At 31.0% G+C, this 19849-nt stretch overlaps 1 long non-coding RNA gene across 1 annotated transcript; it reads left to right on the forward strand.

Annotated features, from left to right (window-relative positions):
- Nucleotides 1–9220: 9220 nt before the first annotated feature.
- On the forward strand, nucleotides 9221–9998 carry LOC108371037 (uncharacterized). Its single transcript, XR_001848709.1, has 2 exons — nucleotides 9221–9532; nucleotides 9657–9998. It is a non-coding gene; the product is annotated as an uncharacterized LOC108371037 (long non-coding RNA).
- Nucleotides 9999–19849: the final 9851 nt, after the last annotated feature.

A 19849-nucleotide genomic window follows, 5' to 3' on the forward strand; every position in this document is an offset into this window, starting at 1 on the left:
AAGATTAATTTACTTATTTTGATTCGAAACGAAAATGCATTTGCATAGGTACATTCGTATGTTCTTACAAGTATAAATGAAGGTCTTTCAAAGTGTAACTGACTACTCTTGCCTGTCATGGTGTGAGAAATACATTTCAAATCACATTTTGTAATAAAAATAGTTGTTGTAGTATTGCACTCAACAAAGACGCTTATAAACATATACATTAGGGTGGATCGGAAATTAAATTTTGGTACCCTAAAACTGTACATACGAAATAATGCATATTGAAAAAAAAAATCGAAATAATGCATATATCATGAATGATTTGAAATCAAAGCCTTTCTCAAATGTCAAACGTTTAAAAATGATTTGATATTGATTTGAAAATTACAGCTTTCTCAATAAATCTGCATTTGAGAATACGGCTAACTCTCCAATCAATTTCAAATGTCATTTATCAATTGTACTTCAAATGTGTAAATAAAATTTATTATTGGAAATGTATATTTCATATTTATTTTTTCTTCGCATTATACATATGTATATACGTAACCAAAGAAACAATTAAGATAAAGTAATTTATAATAAATTCGTCTTGAAGGGCTGCAGCTTCCTCAATCCGCGCAAACATCAAATCCACTATTTGTGGGCTTTCTCTTTGAAAATTTTTTTCTATTCATTATTTTTTTCAATTCATCTTAATTTTACTCTTACAATTTTTGCCATCTTTCTTCAAATCAATCTCAAATGAATTTCAAATGTAAAATTTAAACCTCGTTTTCAATTTGAGAATCATTTGACAAAAAAAAACAATTGATATCAAATTGAGAAATAAATTTTTCTCAAACGTTTGAAACTGTGTTTGCTGGGTGGTTACTATCTGGGGTGTATTTAGGTCGCAAATTTAAGAACAGTTTTGGTAGCTATTTTAATAACCTTTAATTTGAAATATCGTCCAGTTTATACAAATTAATGCATTCCCCAGATATTACCAGCGAAAATCTCACACAAAAATATACTTAATATTAATCTTTTGCGGCCAATTATTATTGGCTTAGATCTAAGATATCATAATATTACTATTACAATACTGTCAGATCGACCCAGCCTAATACACATACTCTGTATATACTTCTAATAAATTAATTGACATTATGAATAAGATTACCACGTATGTATGTGTAATCACTAATTAATTAACTTCACAACTGAAGCGTCTTATGGGTTCAACTCCAAGTTTTGAAAATTTACTTATAACTAAGGCCAAGCCCGGCCTCTTCAACTCAGTGTAGACCTTCCTCGAAATAATATTGCCAGTTGGTAACCAGTCTCTCTCTCTCTCTCTGCTACTCCTCAAATACGCAAGTAGCCATATATCGAGAGAATATCGACATATCTCGGCAGAAAGTTCGAAAACGCCCTATCTCAGGAAACTTCTCAGGAACGCCCTATGTCAGAATTTGGTTGAAGTACGCCCTATCTCAGGATTCGGTTAAAAACGCCCTATCCCAAAGGAAATTATTTTTTGTGTGTGTTTTTAAATCGGCAACTGAGATAGGGCGTTTTTGAATCGAATTCTAAGATAGGGTGATCTTCACCCAAATTATGGGATAGGGCGTTCTGGAAAAGTTTTCTGAGATAGGGCGTTTTCGAACTGGCTGCCGAGATAGGTCGATCTTCCACTCAGGTGTCGATATACTCCGAAAACACAATTGTTCTTCCTGTAAAGTTTAACTTCAGATAATCAGGAGAGGACTTTATAGCGCAGTTGTCTACTCATATCAAAGTATAACTTGGTGATAGGAGCGATTTTCTTTTGATTTGAATTAATTGAATTCCTCTACTACTTCATAGCCATAAATGTAAACATTAACGTTGTTTCTTAGATGCACGATCCTTGTCTGACTACAGAAGATATCTCCGAGAAATCAATCGTTGGCATTCGCCAGCCAAAGCTTTATATACTTCAAAGGTATCCTAGTAGGAATATTATGCTTCATACTGCCAAATAAGTCGCTCATAAGCAATTATTTAAACTCTACTAACTGTACCAATTAATATTCTTATTTTCTTTGCAAACAAATTCTTTGGGATTGTCGCACTGCTGGCACTTTGAACTCTTTTACTCGGCCCGCTTTTACTGCCAACCCTTCAACTGCAACGCATTAAAATTTCATATTGCGGCCTCTTCAATTACTTACGTCTGCTGGTCAACTGCAACAAACCAATTCCAACTCGATTTGTAACTTCACAATGCGCATTGTCAACACAATTACCAACACTACTACCATCAACGCCATCACCACAAACCGTACAAGTACAGGCATCGAGCATCGTGTGACCAACAGTCATTTTTATTTTAACGAAACAAAGGGTTTCTACTGTTTACGTTACGATAGTGGCGACCGATGCTTACGCGAAACAAAAGGACGCAAGCATCCGCATGTTGATCCTGTGGTCGTGTCCAAATTGCGAAAATTCTTTGCCGAACATAATCAACGATTCTATGAATTGGTTGGCGAAGATCTTGGCTGGCCGGAGGAGTAAAAACTGCAGAAGAACAGCGGCGCAAAAAAAACAATGCAACTGTAGTATATGTGTGTGTATGCGTGTGTGTGGGTGTAGGAGAGAGTTAATGCGTCAATGGGTGTGACAGAAGCAATTGCCGGACAATGGCTTAAATCTTTAGGCTCAACGCGCACGCAAATATGTACATAAATACGAGCTGAAAAGTTAAAAAGGATCGCCCGCCTACAAAGGAAGAAGCAGCAAGTTAATGTAGGAGAGCTATGGCGGCGCAGCAAAAAGTAACGGTTATTGAGAATTAAGGACTGATGGGATAACACAAATTACATAAGTTAAATACTCTTTAGTAATTCTTTTTCCTTAATACGCGCAGGTATGTATGTGTATATTATTGTGTGTATGTATGTATATACGAAGTAAAGTGCTGAAGTGTATTATTTTATAGGCACACATAGTTGTTGTATTACATAAGTATAGACCGAATAGCACATAAATGGTTGCAAATTTAAATTTAAAATTTTAGTATTATATTAAAGCAATCGAATGTATGTAAGTGTATGCAGTATGTATATTAAGTACTACGGTCAGCGCCATAAGTTAAAGTTGTCGCTTAAATTGTGTGTAGGCGAAAGAGTTGTGTGTGTGCGCGAGTTGAAATGTGTGAGTGGTTGTACGGAAATGAAAATGGCAAGCATAATTACATACATACATACATATATACTGCCGTATGCATATACCATCAATAAAATGTGTTACAACTACGGATCACCTAACCAAACGCGTTTACTTAAAATACACCATGTATGCAGGACTTATTCGCACATACATATACATACATATGTATACATATCTATGTATGTATAAATATTTTCAACCATATTGTCAGCATAAAATGCATATTTTCAGACAAAACACTGACTACTGATACTTTCGGTCTCGAAAAAATAAACATCAGAAAAAGCAACATGGCTCTTCTTCTATGCCGTCAGCAGCTATCCAATTGGCCCTAGTCAAGTACAATTTTCATAGATTTGTATACAAAATCCAAAGGTTGGTCTTCGGCTAACAAAATATAACAAAACTAAAGCGACACACAGTGGGAAATTTTCGTCTGATTTTGTTCAAAAATTAATGGATGAGTAAATTTTTTTACCGAATTGAAAAATTTTTCAGAAACGATTGTTTAAGCCCGAATAAAAAAAAATACTTTTATTGTTATCAGCATATCGACCGCTTTTGGTCATCATCTGGTGAAATATTGGAGCAGGAATCCCGATAGTTACGCCAAAATTTACTGTACATTTTATCGTACGCTGCAAAAAGTTTATAAGAGTAGAAAAAACTGTAAAATTTGGTTTCTGCCATATACCCAGTGTTGCCAGAGAAATTCCCCTAAAAATCTTAATATTTTCCAAAAAAATCTTCAAATAAGATTTTAAAGCTTACAAAAGTCTTTTCGATTCAAAAAAAATTTTCATTTAAAAATACCTTAAAAGAAATTCGATATTGGCTTTACAGCTGTAAATAGCTCTTAATATGTTGGTTGAAAAAATTATCAATTTCAAGTTCTTTTTATAACAACTTAAACTTAAAATGAATATTACCTCGTGTCATCACAAAATTTGCAGCACAGTTTACATATGTATGTAAATATACACTGGGGAAAAATATAAATAGGGACGCGACATTTTGCAAGTTTAGACCGACTTTAAAAGAGGTAGAGTTTATCAATTCGTGCGAATATTTTTTTTTTTATATTTATATGTTACCGCAAAACTTTGTACCACTTGAACGGATTTCAATAGTTCCTTTTTATCGGAAAGGTGGTACCTCAAGGGTGACCCCATACTAATTTGGTTTAGATCCGGTCATTGGATCATGAAGAAATTTACGGTCAATATTTATATGAGATCTGAAGTCGCTTTGTGTTTTTTTTTTTGTTTAAAAATTACTTGTTCTTTTTTTATGAAAAAACCATGTAAGTCCAGACTTCAACCTTTGTCCATAGTTAAAAAAATTCGACAAAGTTCCATAACAATTTTGAGCTTTTTAATTCGATAATTTATTGATATTATTTTATAAAGCTTACCGCTCCTTTTTTTCTCGTTATACATTTATCCACGTTGACTCATCAGCTTAAATGGCAGTTTACTTGAAATTTTCCATTGTTGCCATTTAAACTAGAGGGGATAAAAAAGACCGTTTGTTCTTTTCCTTCACTATGCACTAGAGTATATGTTTTACTGTGCGAGCGAAGAAGGCAGTTAAAATTTTAGGGCATTTCATATTGTATTTTTCTTCTTCCTTCATTTGCTGCTTGCAATAGCAAGGATAATATAATTAATTTAAAAATTTTAACTTAAACAAAAATCTTAATATTGAAGATATTTTCAGTGGAAAATTTTGCTTTTTAAAAAATCTTTTTTTGAAGATTTTTAATAAAAAGCAGCCCGAAAAATCTTCAATTTCCAGATAAATCTTGACTTAGGGCAACGCTGCATATACCCTAATTTCGCGCAATTGGATCCCTATGGTCAAAGATGAAAAATATTTGTTCGTTCCTATATTACGTCCGCCTTATGGCTTGGCCATTTTGAATTTCTCCATTCTGTCATCAGCATAGTATTCAGTGACCCCAAAAACGGCTTACACGAGCTTTGGTTCGCTTTTTCACAATTCTAACAGAATCGAATTTAACCACCTGACAATAGACAATATTTTCTAAAATCCGTTTCAAGTAACAAAAAAAAAGAAATATTTATTTCTGTAAAAAAATTTGCTTTTACGGGTATTTTTGCACAAAATTAGTCGAAAATGTCCCACTGTGTAACACCTCTATTGAGTTTTCTTTTATTAGAAATCTTTCTTAAATAGAGCAGAAAAATGTTATTTCTACAATTTATAATAAAAAAAAAACATATCGATGTTGCCTGCTCCATGCGTCGCTGCTCCCTGGAAGCTCTATTCAGTTGGCAGAAGTTTTCTTTGTAATCGGATGCGATGATCAGTTTTCTTTCTTATTATACGAATGGAATGGTGGAATTCGAAAAGCTCTTACGCGAGAGGATAACTACACAGGTCCTCCAAGATGGAGTCGTGTCCATAACTAGACATGCAATGAGATATAATCATCAAAACAGAGCTCTTTCCTCCATTCTCTGGAATCTTACAGTAAACACTCGTACTTTGAGACTGCAAAATATCGGCTGTCAAGTCACAGCATACACTGACGACATTGCACTGAGAGCATCGGGTAAACCTCTACAGAAAATTTGTGAAGTACTGCAGAGCGCCCTCTGTCTGGTTAGAAATTGATCTAGGGAGAGTAGACGTTAATCCCACCAAGACCGAAACGGTACTCTTCACTAGAAAATGCAGCATTTCATCTTCTCAGCCATCCTTTATCAATGGAATAAGGCTGAGATTCACTTCCGAGTTCAGGTACCAAAATTAAATTCTAGACAGGAAGTCAAACAGATGTTAAAGTCTAAGCATAATCTTCAAAGAAGGTAAAACTTGTCGGACTGAAAATTTTTTCGCACCCGCTTCTATACCATAGAAAATATTTATATTTATATGGCCTTTTAGGTCACATTTCTTTAGGTGTCACAGAGTCTTATCAATTAGGGAGTTCACAAGGTGTTATAAACTCCCTAAATAAGTGTTAACGATCCAAGTAAATAAGACCGCTCCTAATACGATACTTGGATATACATATGAGGGTGTATGCCTATACGTATGTAAGTATGTATATATGCGTGTATTCATATATGTATTTTTATGCATATTCACATATGCAAATATAATTTTCCATGATGCCATTAAAAAGTTGCTGCAGGACTTCAAAAGCGTTGCTTGCAAATGCTGCAATAATTTTCGAATGACTGATGTATGTACATATATATGTACGTACATAAATGGATGTGTATCGAATATGTACGCTAGATGAATGTATTTTTGTAAATTTGTGAGAAAGTGAGCAAGTATACTTATATATATATATATATATATATATATATATATATATATCACGTAGCAATATGTATATGGGGCGTTCCGTACCAAAACGGATGGGATTCACACTTTATGTGTTTGATTTGTTTCAAATTTGAGCTTGATTAATACATTTTTTTTTACAGCATAAAAACAAAAACCAATCGATTTAGTAGTTTTCCAAATATCTCGAAAACGAGGCGAGGAAAAAATTTGAATAAAATCACACATACACACATCAAAATTCTCTACGAAAATAAATATTTTAAAAATTTTTTTTCTTGAAAAATTTTTCACATACAAATTAATTGATAAAAAAATTATTTTTTGAAAATATGCCATCTCAAAAAAATATTAAAAAAATCACAATGGTGGCTCTGAGTATTGCGCAATATTTAAGTATAGTATTATGGGGTGGACTCTACAATAATTTGAGTTATGATTTTTTTTCACGCCGAAGTTGAGTAAAATAAGTACATTAAAAATTTACAGATTACTAAATTTTTTTTAAGTTTTTTTTTTCGTGTATGCAGTTTTGTAGCCCATTAAATTTCTCGAGATGTTTGGAAAACTAATGAATCGATTTGGTTTTGTTTTGGTACTATAGAGTTTTTAAAAGTTTATTAATCAAGCTCAAATTTCATACTTATTTATTATTTATGTTTTTGCATCAAACCTAAAAATTTTAAACAAATCAAACACATGAAGTGTGTGGTATGGAACGCCCCATATGCGGCTAGAGATGTGTAATAAAAAATCTGTGCATTTTACTTTATTTTAATTTTTTTTGTTTTGTTTGGTAAAAAATGAGAAATGATTTTTACACGTCAAAGCGAAATCACAAAAATGCTACAACTAAATAAATAAATAAAAAGAAGGAACCAAAAGTAAAGGTTGATAGGTGCAAATATCTACCTATGTATGTACATACTGGTATGAGAACACATACATAGTATATGTAAGTACATAAGTACATATATGGTAAATGCGTATGTTGATTACAACATTTTTACCGAAGCCAACAGCATATATGTATATACATTCACAAATACTCTTAAAGAGTTAAATTGTGTACCATAACGGAATTAATGTGTCGACATTTATCAAACGAAACTCATGCATATCAGCAAAAATATCCATTTAAGACTTCAAAAACGCATGCATATCAAATTCGAATGAATTAAAAAAATTACAACTAAAAAATATGGAAAAAAGTTCGTTTATGACGGACCCGTCTAATATGAAAAGATAATTGAAATATTATGTATATCAAATAAGCATAAAGTTTATTGGTCGCAAATAAACCTACCAAAAAATAACGTTTGTTTGTACTTAATCCAATTCAAGCTACTAACATTGAAAGCATACTAAAATATTTATGCTAAATAAAGAGAAAAATTAAAAATGCAATAGGAAAGTAACACTAAATATTGCAAATTTTGTTTATAATTTAAAATCGTTTTCTGTATGCTGTTCTTGTTATTGTTGCCTGCTAAGCTGTTAATACCCTTTTCAGATTATTTTATGAAAATATTATTACATTAATTATATATGTACATAGTACATACATATGTATGTTTGCATGTTTTCACCAAGAAATCAAATTTAATATTTTCTTCGAATGTGCTTTAAATAAAATGGTAGGAATTTTTCAAGTAAAATATCTTTGTATTAAGAGAATCAAATCTTACTGTGGTTGCAGATTTTAGTGCAAGCTTTATACATACATATGTATGTATGTTGTTAATACGTGCCGTATAGCTACGGTGACCATTCGTACCGATTTGAAGCATTTGTACCGCTTAAATCGCGATTTTCAACCTTTTTTTATAAATTTAATAGAAGGTCTCCGTGCACTCTAGCCCAAAAACCATTCTCAAAGGACATAGATTATAAGGGAGCCATAAACAAAGCCAACCATAAACATACTTATTTTCTTTATTAAATATTCAATCNTTTTTTTTTTTTTTTTTTTTGAATGAAATTAAATCAAAAATTTATGGATAGGAAAAAGATAAGCAAAGAAATAAAAAAACAATGCCAGTTTTTACAAATTGCACTTTTTGTATGAAAAAAATCCGCAAAAGCCGTCAGGAAAAAAAAAATATTAAAAATCCACCCGATTTTCCAGCCCCCTTAAACATTCACTTTATCATATTAAAATTTTTGATAGGGTTCAAAACGACATACTCAAAAAATTCTAAAAGATCAAATTAAAAACTCAACATTTTAATAAAAATATATTAAATTAAACTATATTTTTGTGGAAAAATAACAAAAAATTTTAGGTTTTTAAACTTTGCAAATATTTAACAAAAATCACCATAATAGCTCCGACTGTATATTTCAAAATTTAAATATTGTGGGAAAACGCCGAAAAAGTTAAATTATTAATTAAACCATGTTGTGTATTTTTATTCTAAATCAAAATTTTATGTTTTGATTCGATACTTTAGAACTGTCCCGATTTATGCCCACAGAAATCTGGTCACCGTAAGTATAGCGTACTGTCCAAGGAAAATCACACAAGATTGTTACCTCGTATGCGCTGAGTTGCTTTGCAATGAGATAAAAATCGATCCGGTCTTCCAAGAATATGTGAAGTCCTCAAGGAAGATGAAAAGCATTAATGGCCGTTTACTCAATATCTGGTTAACACCATTATTTCCTAATTCGGATACTGGCTAAATGTGTTTCTCTCAACACCAAATCTTTTGTTGATGGAATTATATTTAGCTGACATTTTTCTGAGTGTATAATTATTACATTTTTTTAGCAACGCCGCAATAACAAGAAGAACATACAAAAAAGTGTAAGCCGAATTTCGCTTAAGCTTTATATCAAAATCGAAGAGATTATATCTACTGGTCTCCAGTTTAGGATGAGTTTTGGAATTTCTAAGATATTCAAGTTTATTAATGATTTATTTTATTTACATTACTACATTAACAATTTATATACACTTGTAATAATTTAAAATATTTTTCTTTCTCGTAATCACGCTAAAGTGAAAAGTTGTATAAATTTCGTTAAGGAAATTATAGTATTGTATAATGGCAGTAAAATTACTTGAGAATCGAGATGAACGTCTGATTTATAGACTCTGGTATAATTTAATGGCCTTATTCATAAAAAGTAAAGTATAAATAAAGATACATTTTTCTCTTTACAAACCTTTTCTGAAGCTACTTTATTTCTTATGAATAAAGCTATATAACTTTAACTTTGTTTTATTTTATTTATAATTTTCTAATATTCAAATCGTGACGACTGCGATCCAGCGACGTAAGCGACATATTCGCAACTCTGCGGATAAGTGAGTTCTAAAGATGTGAAATACTCAAATCGATTACAACTAAAACACCAAATTTCCATTAAAAGGCATGAATTATTTGAACAACAATTTGATTATGCCCAAATTTTCCCAATATAATAAGAGTTTCAAATTATAAAAAAAAAATATTAGTAATATGCAGAACGGATTGAGTTGATATTAAAAAAAATATAAGAAGGCAATGAGAAATTTTACCGAAGTTTTTTACGATAAATACAGATTTTGAAAAGCAATATTGTTGTATACTTTTCTTGCGCAAAGAGATCGATCTTTTTGACAACCCAAACCAAAACAGTTGCGATACTCTTTAGTAAAAGTTATAATTAAAAAAAAATTGAATATTTGTATGTTTTTATAATGTGTTTATATTGTTATTAATGCGTTTTTTATTTAATTTTTCATTGAAATAGTTTAAGGAGTGTATTTTACATAAAGTAATAAGTAAAGAACTTGTAAAGCAACTAAATGTGATTTTCTAGCAAGTAAGCAAGTACAGTTAAAGATAATTAAAAATATATTATCCAATAAGTAGAACAAAAAAAAAAACAAAAATGACAGAAAAGCGAAAAAAAGTTGTTTATGTCAAACTACACGGTAAAGTTAAAGCAGATTAAACAATGAAAATGTTGCGCGCATTTAAGCGACGCGCAAGAGGAGTGAAGTGTAATGCAAATGTAAAAACAAAAAAGTTTTTCGAGAAATCTCTGCTATACATATAAAATACTAAGGAAAATTAAATATATGACATCTGCGTAAAATAAGAGCAGGTAGCATGTATGTATGTAAGTGCGAGTTGGAATGTGCTGCCTAAACGACTACAAAAATTCAAATTGAATATTTAATTTGAAGACCATAATATACAACACAACAACTATCAATGTATGTAGTTGAAAATAAGTTTTGGCTGCACATTTGCGCTATTGACAACCGAAAACTTTACCAACTCGCTGAACTCATTCGAAAACATATCAAAATAGAGGCTGAATAAAAGGTGTGCAAAAATTTAGTATTAAATAAATAAAATTAATAGAGAAATTTAGTTCCATGTATGATAATTACCAATATCATTCAATTTAGATACATACATATATAAACATGTATTTAGCTTAGCACAATATAGTAAATTTAAGGCTCATACTTAGTATAATTTTGTAGTATTAAAATAAAATCTTTAGATAACTTTTTAGGTTAAAAATTAAAACCAAAAAGTGGCAGACATCTACCTACATAAGGTAGTGCAATTTCGTAAGTGTGTAATGCATACTATTGTGGTGACCATACATTCCATATTAAATACATACGTACATACATATATAAAAATAGAAGAAGAATGAAAGACGGCCGATGAGTGTTTTGGTAAATTTTTATTGCAAACAACACATGTTTACAAAAAAAAAGAAAAAAAAAACGTTTCTGCATATTGAAGCAAACCTCTATATCCCTTATATTATACGACGCGCTGTATCCGAATTCCAGGTCTGTTAGCCCCCATCATGTAAAGTTCGAGGTCCTTTGAAGGTCAAGTAGGGAGAATAGACATAGATGTGTAATATTTACACATTTGAAAAGTTTGTGCAAGGAAGCAGTTAAAAAATGCCATTTGATGGTCCCATGAATGATGCCATCGATTGCTGTTTTCGCCTGGCGCAATTAAAAGGATTTTCTGCTGAGTGTTCAGCTCAATGCTTAAAGGAAACATAGAGTAAGTGTAGTTCAAGAGACAGTGACAATTTTGCGCATCAGAATTTTGTGCCATAAAATGCATTGAACTTACTTTGGGTCAACCAAACAAAGGCTGAAATACCTGATAAGGAGTTAAATTTACACATTAAAAAAGCAAAATTATTGAGTTTAAGAATAGAAAATTGAAATCTGAGCGCACCGCAAGTCAAGGTAACACTATAACGAAGAAGGCATAGCTCACTGGATCCGTACTATTTATTCCAAAGAAGATGGTTTAATTTCTTGCAATGTTGACACTGAATCGCGTTTACGTTTTGATTCTTCAAAAACGAGTTTAAATTTACTTAAAAAATTTTTTAATAATCAGAATTAAAAGGAATATTTGTTTTTAAGACTCAGAAAGCGTTATGTTTCAAACTCTAGTATGACTTCTTATTTGGACTCATACATACTTTTTTGAGCTTATAATGAGGGTTAGCAATTTCGTAATCTGCGAAATTCTTCTAGTTCTTTAGTTTTTGTGAAATTTGTGATATTTTTTGTTTAAAATATAAATTTTTTATAACAAATTTAGCCAAAATATGGTCACCGCATGTGTAAGTACGTGTGTATATGTAGCAAACTTTAGCTTATAGAAAAAAAAAATTATACTCAGCTTATATTTGAGTGTGTAAAATTTGTTAAAAGCGAAACATATCAACCATGAAATCGATACATATCAATTGCCAATGGCAGTGTATATCAACTAGTCCTCTAAGTACCACACTATACACATACAATATAATTAAATATATTTAAAGATATTACAAAAAAAAACAAATGGCCTAGCATAATTTTTGAAATAAAACATATCATTAATATTAACAAAAATAAAAAAAACACATATTTAGAAAAGCATAAAATGAATAAATTTAAAGTTTTGAACACACTTTTAACTTATAGCTTAACAGTAGGAACTATAAAAAATATACAATTTGAAAAATAAAAACTTCCGTTTAGAAAACTATTAAAAGTAATAAAAATTTTAAATTAAAATAAAGACCATTTCTGTTTTGTAGTGATTTTTTTTGTTTGTTTTACTTAGTGCAATTCAAGTTATTTGATGCTTTCTTATGAAATATTTCGCAAAACTTTTAGCATACATAGCTATATATTCCTTCAACAGTACAAGAACTAGAGAAATTAAATAAATTTTATATTTTAATAATGTTATTAGACCATTTATTTATTTTATTTAGATTTTATTTTCCGACTTAAATCGCAACTTTTTTTCTAACATGATTCTTAAAAGTAAAACGGTGTTAGCATGAGGCGATATTTCGGGCAGATTTTAGTTGACAGCAACAATCGGCTGGTGTGAAAGGCCTTTCAACTAAACGCTTTCAATGATATTGAGAGGCAGACAACTTTTGATTCAGCTGTAAAATCGCCTCCCCCATGTGAACACCGTTTTAGTCACATTAAATTTAAATGAATTTCAGGCAGTCACAGATGAAGAGTCGATCTCTAACTGTACTAAAAAGCGCCTCCAATAAGGAGAGCTGTCAAAACAATATAAGATATGAGAATTAAACTATTATTGAACTTAGATAGAAAAGACCAATTGTTGGACGACTAGTGAGATATGAGTTTTTTTTTTTTTTGCTGTCCCACCTTCGTGGAATTTTTTCACACATTTAAGTGTAAGTTTGTGCTTATAATAAAAGAATTATCATATAAACTAAAAACGGCACTGGGTACAGAGGCTTTCAACTGAGAATATAATAAAAAAGATGGATCTTGCAGATCACCATACACGGCATCAGCTGACATAAGCCCATTATTTTTATTTATTTGTTTGCTCACAGTACTGTGCGCCTCACAAACTGTAATAAAATATCTGTATAATTTAAAGAATGACACTCTCAGACCCAAAGACGGAAGGGTGCTCCGTCGGTGGATGGTTGAGCTATGAGAGGTGGTGAATGGGTTCCTCTTAGCTTTCTTCATATGGACAACTTTTGCCGAAAGAGCTTGTTTGTAAACACACATACTGCAGACTTTTTCAGCGTCAATAATTCTTCAGTACCTTTCTTCCTCTCTTATTTAGTAACGGTCATAAGGACATTGAGATCAGACAGTCGTCCTGATTGTTTCATAGGTCATCATTATTTACAGCTGAGGTGTATTCTCAAATCCGAATTATTCGAAAATAAATCGGTGATTGTAGGGAGCTATTTGCTTCGCTTATCTGCATTTGCGAGCCGTGAATAGCCATATCGTATTCCCCTTCGATATTGATGTGTTCAGGAACCCGAACATTCCCGCACTATTTATGAGGCAACCTGCTTTCTGTATGGGAAAGATCCAAGCCTGAAAACATTGCAGTTATGAAGCAGGAGATATGACTGCCTTATCTGAAGGCCACTGGAGTACGGACCTGACCCCACTTATCGGTGTAGATGGAAACACCCTCATTTACTAACAGCTGGCCACATTCCAAATCTTCCCAAGTTGGAAAATGTATACGAAACTTTAAACTAAAATCCCTTAGTCTAATGGCCCTTTTTGCCGTACGTTTTTTTGGAATTTGTAGGCCTTCTCGCTTTCTGGCATTCATCGTACGACTCTTTTCTGTAATTTTTTGAACACATCCTTTACTTCGGAAAACGCTTCCAGTATCATTGTACTACTACTTCTTCTAGTATTTTTTCTTTTAACGAAGGTAATTAACATGATTTCTAAATATTATTACGCTGTTTATACTTAAAAATAATTTTCATTAAATTATTCGTTTTTGAAAAAGAATAAAAATCCCGCAAACAAATCTGACGACAATGCAAACACATAACCCAAATAAATAGGTTACACATAGAAACAACGAAACCTAATTTTTTATAATTTTATACAAAACTAACTAAAATAAAATAATAATAATTAGGTAAGCAAACACGATTTTGTAGTAATACAAAATATAGGATATATAATAAATAAAAAATTTCACTGTAAAATACCAAACTGAAAAAACAAAAAAAATCCGAGTTTAATATATTTATTTAACTGTGCGTACAAAAACATTTTTTTATTGCAGCTTATTATTGAAGGTCTAAGCACATGCGTGTGTTTTTTATATAACAAAAAAAGTACAGTACTTAATGCTTTAGCGTAAGAAATGTGAACAAGCTCCTTGAATCTCAAGCAAATTTTTCTGCAATATTAAAACCACATACATATTTACTACTACATAAACACACATGTGTGTGTGTAAAATTTTCAAGGTTTGTTAGTTTTAAGAACTCAACTCAAAAACTATGTATAAATGTGACTTAAACTAAACTTTTAAAATTACACTTAAACTAAAAATTTTATCTAAGTCATTGAAATCAACTTATTTTTCTTTAAATTCTCATAAGTGTACATAAAACACGAAGAAAGTATTCAAACATTTATTGACACATAACAAAAACTAAATAAATCTATCAAACTAGCTTCATAAGTCTTAAAAAAATTGACATGTATTTATGTGTGTATTTTCTGATAAAAGGCAGCATACTTCTCCCTAAATAATTTTTTTAAGTGGTAAGAAAAAAAAAATATTAAAATGAACTGTAATGTACCTATGAAACTATAAAGATGCAAAAAATAGTGAATATCAAATACCAAAAAAAACAAAAAAAAAAAAATATCATGCAGTGTTAAGTATGTGAATAAAATTTCTGCAACATTTTTTGCATAAAAAAAAAAAATTAAATGTATGCATACCTACTATTTGAAATTCCCAATATTAATTATTTTAACTTTTAATGAAATTTCAAGGTTTAACTTAAGTTCAGCGCATCTAAAGAAAAGCTATAAATCGAAAATCAAAAAAAAAAACTCTACGAAAGTAAAGCGAAATGACGAATAAATGTAATTTAAAATATATATGAAATACAAGCGTGAATTTGTTTTAATAATCGCTTAATATTTGTCTGTAGGTAAGTACATGAATGTGATAAATGCTGAGATATTAAATAAAATTTATCATGGTATTTCTATATAGATTTGCCCGGTGATTACAAAAATCTAGCTAATTTTTTATTCTATGGATAAATTCTGCATAAACCGTACATATATCACTTTTCGCTAGGTATGATAGTTTCTGACAAATTAATAAATCATTCCAGATTTTATTCATTAGTAAATTGTTATTTTTGTAACAGAATAGTCTTTAGCACAAATGAAAAAATTTTACACAGAACCTGTCTGNATAAATGTAATTTAAAATATATATGAAATACAAGCGTGAATTTGTTTTAATAATCGCTTAATATTTGTCTGTAGGTAAGTACATGAATGTGATAAATGCTGATATATTAAATAAAATTTATCATGGAATTTCTATATAGATTTGCCCGGTGATTACAAAAATCTAGCTAATTTTTTATTCTATGGATAAATTCTGCATAAACCGTACATATATCACTTTTCGATTTGGTATGATAGTTTCTGACAAATTAATAAATCATTCCAGATTTTATTCATTAGTAAATTGTTATTTTTGTAACAGAATAGTCTTGCACAAATGAAAAATTTTACACAGAACCTGTCTGTTATAAATTGTTCACCTGTTAAAGTTTAATTTTTTAGTCAAAAAAAAAACAGGATTGATTTGTCAGAAACTGTTTGTCCTGTCGGAAAGTTATGTATACACGATTTATGGAAAATTTTGTTTTGTTTTGTTTCATTTGCCGTACTTCGTTTTAAGATTGTGAATCACTTTTTGTTTTAAGCTGAATAAAAGCAAATTGAAAATATCTCGAGAACTTATTCATAATCATGAAAAAAAAATGATAACAAGGCAATCTCAGGATATGTGATTGGATCATTATGGAAATACATCAAAGAATATTAAAGTGTCGGTATTTCAATTAGATTTTTTTTAGTAAAATTGCCCCCAAAGTATCTATGCTGAGCCTATTTCTGCTTGCAGTGAAAAGTGAAAGTGCCGCTATGCGCAGCAGTGTTGCCAGAGAAAAATTTCGTTTGGAGCTAAAACGGCCGAAAAACGAGCTAAAAAGAGCTAAATAATACTAATATTAGCTAAAATGAAGAGCTAGATTTTCTTTTAAGTTGAGCATTTAGTGACGTAAAGTTGTTTTTACATTTTCCGAAATTTTAATAAAAACAACGAAAAAAAACTTAAAACCAAAATAAGGTGCATATACATATTTCGAGTTTTTNAAAAAAAAAACAGGAATGATTTGTCAGAAACTGTTTGTCCTGTCGGAAAGTTATGTATACACGATTTATGGAAAATTTTGATTTGTTTTGTTTCATTTGCCGTACTTCGTTTTAAGATTGTGACTCACTTTTTGTTTTAAGCTGAATAAAAGCAAATTGAAAATATCTCGAGAACTTATTCATAATCACGAACAAAAATGATAACAAGGCAATCTCAGGATATGTGATTGGATCATTATGGAAATACATCAAAGAATATTGAAGTGTCGGTATTTCAATTAGATTTTTTTTAGTAAAATTGCCCGCAAAGTATCTATGCTGAGCCTATTTCTGCTTGTAGTGAAAAGTGAAAGTGCCGCTATGCGCAGCGGTGTTGCCAGAGAAAAATTTCGTTTGGAGCTAAAACGGCCGAAAAACGAGCTAAAAAGAGCTAAATAATACTAGTAGTAGCTAAAATGAAGAGCTAGATTTTCTTTTAAGTTGAGCATTTATTGACGTAAGGAGGTTGTTTTTACATTTTCCGAAATTTTAATAAAAACAACGAATTTTGTAAGTTTAAGTGCTGAAAAAAAACTTAAAACCAAAATAAGGTGCATATATTTCGAGTTCGTTATAACAATTATATGCATGTACATACTTATATAAACTATACAATGAACTAAAAGTACTTTACAAGCTGTTAAAATCTGCAATTTCAGATATTTGAATTGACCATACAAACTCGGGTTACAAATAATTTTTTTCGAAAATGTTTTTTGAGAAGTNTCGTTTGGAGCTAAAACGGCCGAAAAACGAGCTAAAAAGAGCTAAATAATACTAATATTAGCTAAAATGAAGAGCTAGATTTTCTTTTAAGTTGAGCATTTAGTGACGTAAAGTTGTTTTTACATTTTCCGAAATTTTAATAAAAACAACGAAAAAAAACTTAAAACCAAAATAAGGTGCATATACATATTTCGAGTTTTTTATAACAATTATATGCATGTACATACTTATATAAACTATACAATGAACTAAAAGTACTTTACAAGCTGTTAAAATCTGCAATTTCAGATATTTGAATTGACCATACAAACTCGGGTTACAAATAATTTTTTTTCGAAAATGTTTTTTGAGAAGTTTTACTTCATTCTCTCCTTAAATGTAAAATTAGTAAGGTAAAAAAAAAAAAATCCGCGCGTTTAGAAAAACGATTTTCTTCTATTTAATTTTTGAATTCATTAACCTAGATCCATGAGTTTATGGTGCAGTCTGTATTTTCCCGTGGATAGAAATGTATATTTTTCCACTGAATTTCGAAATTTGTAACTTTATCAATGCTTAAGTTTTGGCTTTCCTTTTCTACCGTGGCCGCCTGAGAGAGAATACAGTGTCTGAGCCAAGTTGTATTTAACAAGGTGGTGTTGGGGCGACAGCTGAGTGTTTTGCCGCGGAAGGCATTACGTTAAAATGATGTGTTTGGTGTAACTCATACTAATGACAGTATGGATATCTGCAAATAATTTGTTAGTGTAATTTTTTACTTATATACGGCCAACACCACCTTGTTAAATACACCTTGGTCTGAGCTTATCGGAGCTCGAATTACTGGCATAAACTATTTGACTTACTTGCCCATTTTCCATTTGTTTGCGCGCCATTTGCATTAGGAATGGAAGTTTTCTAAGTACTAATCGAAATAGAATAATATGAAGATATCGAAAATAGCCTGAGATCGCCAAATCCAAATAAATAAATAACACTTGTACAATGAACTTACAGATTTGTAATTTTAATATATTACCAAACACAACTAAAACTTTCTGGAGCTAAAACAGTGCTAGTTAATTTGCAAAGGGCTCAAAAAGAGCTAGGAGCTAAGGCCCAATTTACGGAGCTGAATGGAAAATAAAGAGCTAAATCTAGCTCCAAAAGCAGCAAAATGGCAACACTGATGCGCAGTTGCGATTTCTTTAATATCTGAACGGTTGGCTGAGGCAATTACGTTATGTTTCAAATCGGTAACACCGTAATGAGAGATTTTTAGTAGAAGTTATAATTTAATTACACTGGATCACAAATTTCAGTTTGGTTTTTGTTCTGCAAACGCCACTACCCAATTTTTATATAGAATTGCTAGGTGATTTCGAAAATCGAGTTATTTTTTCCAAAAGAATGATGCTTACCGCTTGATGTGTAAATATGTAGATGTAGTTGTATTAAAATTCTTTACCTTATCATAAGCGGTTTCAGACATAGTCGATATAAGAAGTTCAGTTTGAATGGGAGGTACCCGCCCTATTTTCCATAATCTATCACTTTTCGCCGAAAGTACGGTATTGATAACATATCTTGCTGTGTAAAATTTCAGGACGTTATCATAAGCGGTTCCAGAACTAAGCGATTTGAGAATTTCAGTTTGTTCGGAAATGCATCATGAAAAAAAAACTTGTTCGGAAACGAAAACATATATAATTAAGTGCACCCTGCGAATTTGCAACTCTGCGCAAGCGTTTCCTTTTTGTATTCGTCACTTGGATCACCCTGCATTCGCCAATGCTTTGAGTTTTGCTAAAAGCTCCATCTCATTGGTGGTAAGCTGTACTATAAACATAAAGCTTTACGTACAGTACGAACACACTACAAATAGTCTTATCAGACTTATGGCGTGTGTATACAATGAAATTTACAAAAGCAGGGAAAGGTATAATTAGGAGCGTTCCTTATCTCCCAGAAATAGTCAGAAAAAGTCCGAAGTAGTCAGATTTAGTCCAAAAAGCGTTCCTTAACTCGGAAATGACAGCAAAAATGAGAGAGCAACAGTCAGTGAGAGTGACTCTCATCAGTCCGAAGTAGTCAGATTTAGTCAGAAGAATTTTTTCTGGCAAAATCCTGAAAAGTGTCAAACTCAACTGAATTTAAATTAACGGAAATTAAAGAATACGCTAAAAGTGAGAATAATCTAAAAAGTAAAAGAAATGAATTGAAATTGGAAGAAGGCAAAAAATAATTGATATAGCAAGTGTTTATTGTGCTTGTGCTTGTGTGAATGTGTTTTGTACATACATTTCTTTTCTTATTTGACGTTAGTTTTGTTGTTGCCATTCTTTGAACTAAAAATTTGGTTTTTTGCGTTCCTTTACTTTT

Source organism: Rhagoletis zephyria, unplaced genomic scaffold (assembly GCF_001687245.7).
Source record: "Rhagoletis zephyria isolate East Lansing unplaced genomic scaffold, Rhagoletis_zephyria_1.1 Rzeph_scaffold_04657, whole genome shotgun sequence".
NCBI lineage: Eukaryota > Metazoa > Arthropoda > Insecta > Diptera > Tephritidae > Rhagoletis > Rhagoletis zephyria.